This window comes from Silene latifolia, chromosome 4 (assembly GCF_048544455.1).
Source record: "Silene latifolia isolate original U9 population chromosome 4, ASM4854445v1, whole genome shotgun sequence".
NCBI lineage: Eukaryota > Viridiplantae > Streptophyta > Magnoliopsida > Caryophyllales > Caryophyllaceae > Silene > Silene latifolia.
The window spans coordinates 53408854-53415802 of record NC_133529.1 but is presented as its reverse complement, the minus strand read 5'-3'; positions in this window follow the sequence as shown (position 1 = coordinate 53415802).

Genomic DNA, 6949 nt, shown 5'->3' with positions numbered 1-6949 from the left:
TTATGTTTTCGTAATGAAGGAAACATGATTTTTATGTAATTATGAGATCTCGAATCTCCTTTATTTTAGCTTTGGGTTTTGAAATTAGAATGTAATTAATAGGTCAATTATGTAATTTTATTTATCGTAATTTCAAAGAAGACTAAAGATGAAGATTCAAGCTCACTCCCGCTACATGGATCAAGATGGAACATCAAGACAAGCTTCTCGGGTCCAAGGATGGATTCCAAACTTGTATTTATTGTTCATTTTGATAGGATAGGCCACACTAGGACTTTTACTGTTTTTTTTTTTTACGTTTTTCATTTTATTGCTTTTCATTCACATGCTAGTAATTGCATCATATTCCGCCTAAAACCAAACCACCTACTACTAAAATGCATGAAAATTGACTCATATAGGTTGTATGTTAGTTTTCATGGACATGCGAGATGTCACATCTTTAAGCCATCACCTTAGTTTAAATCATTCTCGCATGCTAGATTATAGTTCACTTAAAATGAATTAAAAAGTTGATGGGATCTTCCTCTAAAACGGAAATTGAGATTAGTCTTTATAAGGGCAAACATCTATGAATCCCTTCTTCGTCGGTAGGCCTAATATGACCCCTTCTACGTTGGGTAAGTAGTTGTGTTGACTTAGTTTACCTCAACATTGTAGTCCGAAGAGTTTCTCGTGATTATGATGGACTAAAGATAGTATTTACAGAAATTTATCGACCAAGAATTCTACGGTAGAATTACCTAACAGGTTAGCTTATCAATTTACAGAGAATTGAGTCTTGGGGTCATTTATATAATTCTTGAGGGAGGTCAATTGTATAAATGTTTTTGAGTCTTCGCGTTATGACATTAGTTCATTAGACTTAAAATAAAAACGATGCATGCTTATTATTTTATTCTTCTTTCGCAGTGTGTAGAACACGCTTATTATCAATAATCTTTTACAACAAATGGCTAGAAATAACGCAATCCCAATGCCTAGTGCCACACTAGATCGTTCGTCCTGGCTTAAAATGTTCATGGACCAAATGAATCGAGTCCACTCGATCAAGAATGATGGGTCCAATTTTGCGGATCGGGAGGCGGCACTACGGAATGGTGCCACTGCGACGACGTAAGCTCGGGTATTTAATCGAGCCAATACCGGTCAACCCAGGCCCAAATGCAGGAGTCAACGAGTCACTCGCTTATAGTGATTTCGTTATGGAAGCGGGTGCGATAAAGAACGTACTCATCTTTGCAATGGAAACCAATTTGTAGAGACGCTTCATTGCCCAAGGTGCAAACAAGATTTTCACCACGCTCACTAACGAGTTCTCAAAGGCACCGAGAATCGTTACATATGAGCATACCTGTCGCTTCTTTGATGCGAAACTCCAGAAGGGCCAACCGGTTAGCCCACACATTCTTCACATGATTGAGAATGTCGAGAAACTGGAGTCACTGAATTGTAGAATCAGTGAGAGCATTGTCATTGACCGAATGCTTCATTCTCTTCACGATGGTTTTGCCCTTTTCAGGGCAAACTACTATATGAATGACTTGAAAAAGAGTCCTCATGAGCTACACTCCCTTCTCGTACAGACCGAGAAGGATATGAAATTGAGTGGGAGCGTGAAGCAGGATGTTCTCACGATTTACAACAAAGGTAAAGGTAAGGGCAAGGCTCATGGCGACCTAGCTGTAGGTAAGCCAAAGTTTAAGAAGCCAGGAAACGGTAAGAGTGCGCCTGGTGAGACTAGTGGCTCACAGGGCAAGACAAAGAGCAAGGGCGGTGACATAGAGTGCCACCATTGTCACAAGACTGGACATTGGAGGAGGAACTGTCCCGTCTACCGTGAGGACATCAAGGCAGGCCGCGTCGTTCCTGTTGGTATGTCATCTTATATTCATATGATTGAGATTAACCATGCAAGTTTCGGAACTTGGGTACTAGATACTGGTTGTGGTTCTCATCTGTGTAATCATTTGCAGGGCCTAAAGAACATCATACCTCTCGAAAAAGATGATGTGGACCTGCGAGTCGAGAATGGAGCACGAGTTGCTGCTGCCTCGAAGGGAACATATGTAATCCAACTCCCTAGTGGTTTTGAGTTATCTTTAAATAACTGTTACTATGTACCCAGTTTATCTTAGAATATTATTTCTGTTTCCGTACTTGCTAAAGACGGTTTTATATTTTCAATAAAGGATAATAGTTGTATTTTCTCTTTTAATGAAATGATTTATGGCAAAGCAATTTCCATGAATGGAATTTATATCTTAGATCAAACCACGGAAATATTACACATGAATAATAAGAAATTAAAGGTTGGTGACAAAGATCAAACCTATCTATGGGATTGTCGAATGGGACACATAAATGAGAAACGCGTAAAGAAACTCGTCGATAATGGGACTATTCCCTCATTCGGATTTTCTGCATATGGCACGTGTGAATCATGTCTCATTGGCAAAATGACTCGAATTTCCTTCAAAGGTGTTGGAATGTGCGCTAGTGACCTATTAGGACTCATACATACGGACGTATGTGGACCTATGTCAGTTACCGCTAGAGATGGCTATAGATATTTTATCACTTTCACGGACGATTTGAGTAGATACGGATATGTCTACTTAATGAAGCATAAAAGTGAGTCCTTTGAGAAATTCAAGGAATATCAGAATAGGGTAAAGAACCAACTGGGTAGAAAGATTAAAGCACTTCGTTCAGATCGGGGTGGCGAATATCTTTCAAATGAGTTTGATCAACACCTGAAAGACTGTGGAATCGCTCTACAGTTAACTCCACCTGGAACACCTCAATTAAATGGTGTGTCCGAACGGAGAAATCAAACCTTACTTGATATGGTTCGATCCATGATGAGTCACACAGTAGTGCCTGATTCATTATGGGGTTATGCTCTTTTGTCAGCTACTCTTATACTTAACCGAAGTCCGTCTAAAGCTGTTGACAAGACTCCATATGAAATGGGGAAGGGAACGGTACCTAACTTGTCCTTTATTCGGGTTTGGGGCTGCGAGGCTTATGTCAAGTGGCGACACGAGGATAAGCTCGGCCTGCGATTGGTCAAGACATACTTTATAGGTTATCCAAAAGGAACATTTGGTCATTACTTCTACTCGCCTACCGAACATCGAGTTTTTGTTGCGGCTAGTGTGACGTTCTTAGAGAAAGAATTTCTCGAGAACAAAACGAGTAATAGAACCTTCGAGCTGTCGGAGATTCCAGAACCAACAACCGAGGAACAGATGGAGGAAGCTGTACCTCCAATTGATGATACGGTTTATATTCCTGAGGAACCTAGGAGGTCAGGTAGAGACTCTCATCCTCCGGACAGATACATTGGTATGGTCGAGGAGAATGACGTTTTACTTCTAGAAAGTAATGAACCCGCAACCTATAAAGGTGCTATGGCCTGTTCCGACTCAAAGTTATGGCTCGAAGCCATGCAATCCGAGATGGACTCCATGTATGAGAATAACGTATGGGATCTAGTTGATTTACCTAATAAGGTAAAACCTCTACAGTGCAAATGGCTTTACAAAATAAAGCGTTCTGTAGACGCGCAACCAGATATCTATAAGGCACGACTTGTGGCAAAAGGTTTCACTCAAGTGCAAGGATTGCATTATGATGAGATTTTTGCACCTGTAGTCATGCTACGTTCCATTCGGATAATCTTAGCGATTGCCGCATTTCATGATTATGAGATTTGGCAAATGGATGTGAAAACCGCCTTCTTAAATGGTTATTTGGAGGAAGAGTTGTACATGGTGCAACCCGAAGGTTTCATAGATCCTAAGTATCCTAAGAAAGTATGCAAGCTTAAGCGTTCCATATATGGACTTAAGCAAGCTTCTCGGAGTTGGAATCATCGTTTCGACCAAGTGATAAAAGAGTATGGTTTCACTCGATCGGTCGAAGAACCATGCTTATATATCAAGTCGAGTGGGAGCAAGATTGTATTCTTGATATTGTATGTCGATGACATACTCTTGATTGGGAATGACATTCCTCTCCTTTCTTCGGTTAAAGAATGGTTGAAGAACCATTTCCAGATGAAAGATCTGGGTGAGGCACAGCGTATTTTGGGAATCCGTATCTACCGAGATAGATCACAACGGACGTTATCACTTACTCAGGAGTCTTATTTGGATAAGGTTCTTGAGAGGTTCAGCATGACCAACTCCAAGAAGAGGAACCTTCCTATGATGACTGGGATGCAGTTGAGCAAGTCTCAGTCACCCACGACGCCTGAAGGGATAGAGCGCATGAGTCGTGTTCCTTATGCATCTGCAATAGGATCGATCATGTATGCCATGATATGCACACGTCCAGACGTGGCATATGCATTGAGTATGACGAGTCGGTACCAAAAGACTCCAGGTGAAACACACTGGATAGCAGTCAAAAATATCCTCAAGTACCTACGGAGGACTAAGGATTGGGTATTGACTTATGGAGGCGATACTAAGCTATGCGCAACCGATTCTGTGAGATGCTAGCTTCCAAACGGATCGAGATGATTCAAAATCTCAGTCCGGGTTCGTCTTCACTCTTAATGGTTCTGCGCTCAGCTGGAAGAGTTCCAAACAGAGTGTTGTAGAAGATTCTACTACTGAATCCGAGTACTATGCCGCTTCGGAGGCAGCAAAGGAAGCGATATGGATGCGTCAATTCTTACAAGGGCTCTCGGTAGTTCCTAGTTCGAATGACCTGATCACCATCTATTGTGACAATAGAGGTGCCATCTTCCTGGCTAAGGAGCCAAAGTCTAGCAACAAATCTAGACATGTACTTCGGAAGGCTCACCTGATCCGTGATTACGTGGAGCAAGAAGAGATAGTGATTGACAAGATTGCGACGGATGATAACATCGCGGATCCTCTCACTAAACCGTTGAATTATGATAAGCATGTAGGGCATGTTCATTCCAAGGGAATTAAACATGTTCCTGAGTTGTAGTACTTGATTATGGATTTGATACATTATCTTTTTCATATATTATTTATAACTTCATCGTTTTATATATATAATATTTTGTTTTTCATGTGGATTGTCTTGACAAACATTGAACGCATACAAAGTGAACTGAATTACATTATATTTGTTTTGGTCCGTAATCGCCAATGTGAGCTGATAACTCCGGCTATTATATTGTGCAGTCGATTGATGGTGGGTTCAACGAGCCATAAGTTAAACGGTTGACTAATCGATCACAGATACGAGATTATGACGATACCTCGTAGGACAATTTGGGTGACAACGTAATGGAGTACTAAATGTTTAATAAACATTCGGTGCCAGGTCGTGGATAGGACATCCATTGTGTTCCTAGAGTCGATTCTTTTGACTATCAACTGTCTCTTGAGATTAAGGCAGTTTTTGGGTGACTTTGGTTTCTTTCTCACGGTCTACCGTAACTGGGGCTAAGTAGATTTTTTTGGGTCATTTCATACTGCGCTTACATCTGCAGGATTCGAGTTGAGGAAAATATCCAACCCTTATCAGTTATAGTTATTTCTCAGGGCCACTCGAGGAGTTGTAACTGAAATGCATGGCCATGCTCGAATGATGATTCGTTTATCAGTTAAGTTACTCTTTAGTCGGGGAAACCACTCTTGATACTGATCGCTTGTAAAATACGACCTTTGTGAATTCGGATTTGCAAATTGTTTTACATTGAGTGGGAGAAATTTTAAAGGATATGAGAATCGGTTATCGCACATACACTTGTGAGGACAAGTGGGAGTTTGTTGGAGCTTGTGTCCTCCACAAATTAGTGTGATAACATTTGTAAATCTCTTAGAGGTTCACAAGGGTATACTTCGTATATTTAATTCAGTTGATTAACGTTTACCTAATAACGGTTGGCTTGCTAGAAAGTTTGACGTTATTATCATACAGATGGCGGTGATCAACTGGTCCCTAAAGGTCACACCTATAGGATGTGTTTGAGAAATGTGGTTATAGAAATATAATCATATTGATGCCCAAAATGACTAAAAAGTTAGTCAATGTGTTGATGAGATAATTATTTAATGAAAATTAAATAATATTAAGTTGAGACGAATTAACTGTCAATTCGTAAATTAAATATAATAAGTTATATTTAAATTAAATATATATAAGGTTAGTTTGGACGAATTAATCTGTTAATTCGTAATTAAATATAATCAGTTGTATATAATATCAACAAGTTGAATGTGTCATAGTGGTAATAGTGAGGGTACACAAGCCAAGAGGTCATGGGTTCGATCCTCACTAGATGACAATTTAACACACTTTATATATTTTTGGAAAGACCAAAAATAAGGAAATTTTTATTCCTTATTTCGGTCATTATTGGCCGAAAATTAGGAGAGTAATATCTTTCCTAATTAATTTGGTAATTCGGTCTATATAAGAGAAAAGGGGAGAATTATTTCTACCCTAATGCTTTTTCTGACCTAGCCTCTCTTTCTCATCACAAGAACACAAAGACAATTAAATTTTACAGAAAATTTTAGATTGATTTCTAGCATAATCAAAGGGCATATCTCAGATCGTCTTGGGTGCAACCAATAGGCGAATACCTACTTTGGTATTGTTCTTAGGCCATATTTGCTAGGACCGGAGGTTAATTCTAAATCTTTTTACTTATGTTTATGTATTTTATTTTATGACCTTAGATCATCTTTATTAAATCGTTATAATCCTTCTAAATTAAGGGGAAGTATACAGATTATTTCCCACAATTTCCTCTTGAATCCATTTAAATTTGTTGGTCTTTTAGCTGAATTGAATTAGGGCAAGAATTTTGCCCTAGAAAATCGATTTGGGCGTTTTTGATTGAGCCCATTTTGAGTGAAATTGATGATTGTATTAGGTTAGAAACCTGTTTAGGAGTATAGGGGTGCTTTTAGTTTGCATTTTGGTCCCCGTTCCCGCTCCCTATGCTCGA